Source organism: Sinocyclocheilus rhinocerous, unplaced genomic scaffold, assembly GCF_001515625.1.
Source record: "Sinocyclocheilus rhinocerous isolate Xijiao unplaced genomic scaffold, SAMN03320098_v1.1 scaffold603, whole genome shotgun sequence".
In the NCBI taxonomy this organism is placed as follows: domain Eukaryota; kingdom Metazoa; phylum Chordata; class Actinopteri; order Cypriniformes; family Cyprinidae; genus Sinocyclocheilus; species Sinocyclocheilus rhinocerous.
In genome coordinates this window covers 2571041-2572837 of record NW_015656630.1, presented here as the reverse complement: position 1 = coordinate 2572837, position 1797 = coordinate 2571041, and positions in this window count along the sequence as shown.

Below are 1797 nucleotides of genomic sequence, written 5' to 3'. Positions count from 1 at the left end.
TCGAAAAAAAGACTTTGGGGGGGGGGGGGGTTTATGGCATTTACTGTCCTTATCAGTCTGTTGCCAAATGATGGACTTTTCACAGAGTTTTTAGTGGTGACATAAATTCAATCCAATTAGTCCTAACTGTGTATTAAATAAAAAACTAAACATGTCAAAAAAGTGGTAAGATTTTCATATTTTTAACATCATTCATTTGTTTTTTATAAAATACAACCAATTACAAAAAAAACAATGTGTATCTTTATCTGCACATTGTCATATGAATATTGAGTCAGGAACCACACTGAGGTGTCACACAAACCTTAAGATGAAAATAACAAAAAAATAATAACTTTTATTTGTTCGGGAATCAGACTACACTGGTCATCCTGTATTTGTTTAAATCACTTAAGGCATACAATCTTTGAAAGACATTGATTTTTATTAGCAAGTAAATTGAATATCTACGAGCAGAGCTTTATTACGCTTTGTTTTTGAGTTATGTCTGCGAAATAATTGATACTTGTTAATTCTGAATGGACAGGATTTTTTTTTTCACTGCATATATTTTCCAGATTTTTTTTCTGATGCACAACCATTTACAATGGCTGCGTCCGAAATCGCATACTCTCTTGAGTAGGTACTTATTTTGAATAAGTAATTACTTCGCGGCCACTGAAAAGGTGTGTTCTATATAGTATGAATGTCATCTGGATGTATGCACGCTTCAGAATCTCACCGGACGTAGTAGGTCATCTGGGTACTTTTCCCTTCTGTTTTATGAGTACTGTGAGTTTGGACATACTTCCTTTGTCCCATGCTCTTTTTCGCCAACTATATAGTAGAAAATATGCAATTTCGGATGCAGCCAGAGACTGTTGTGTCATTATTTGAATGAGTTTTTATACTGTGGTATTCAAGAGAGATGCATTTCTGAACTGCTGCCCCCTGCAGGCCTGGAGGAACCATTGTCAGGCTTTTTCATACCTTATTTTGGTGTTTCTTTGTAAATGTATAATTTCTTCTTCACACCAGCATCATGTGATATACTCTGCTGCCTAAATTTTAAAAGATGTAAAACACTTCCTCGGCTAGCCAGGCCATGGGTTAGGCCGTATTTTGTTTTTTCTTTGTCCAGCTTCTCTGTTTAGCAAAGGCGGGCCATCTGGCCTGGTTAATGTTGACCTAAGCCACCCAAAGCATTTCAATACCTACCAAAAAATTCCAATAGTGACCACACAATGACACCAAACCCTGTTTTAGCATTTTACATTTTACGTAGTCATTCAGTACTGGCTGTTACACTTTTATTTGTTTACATTTGTCAGCTAACCTAATATCATAATTTGAGATGCCTTGATACTGAGTTGTGATAAAGACTGTTTCTAACTAACTCAACAGTATTTCTATAAACAATTCTGATTTCATGTTAATATGTTTAAAAAGATGTTGAGATAAGACATTGGGGAAAAACTGTTTGGTGCACCTGTTCCCTTACTCTCTTTTTCTTTTTCTTGCTTTTCTCTCTCTTTCCAACCCAGACACTCTATCAAATAAAAATTACATTCCATGCAGTAAAACTCGCTGATAAAACTAAAAAACTCCCCTCTGAGCTTGTTTATCGTGGCTATCATTCACCTTTATAACAGTGGTTCTCAAAACTCCCAGAGGGTGTTTTTACCACTACTTGTTGTTTTATGCTGTTTTTGGCATTTCTTTGTTAGATTTCCCTCTTTACTTATTCCTTCTCGTTCACTTGATCTCATAATATCTTCCCACATTCCAACTCTGTTGTTACTCTGTTTGTCCATTGAC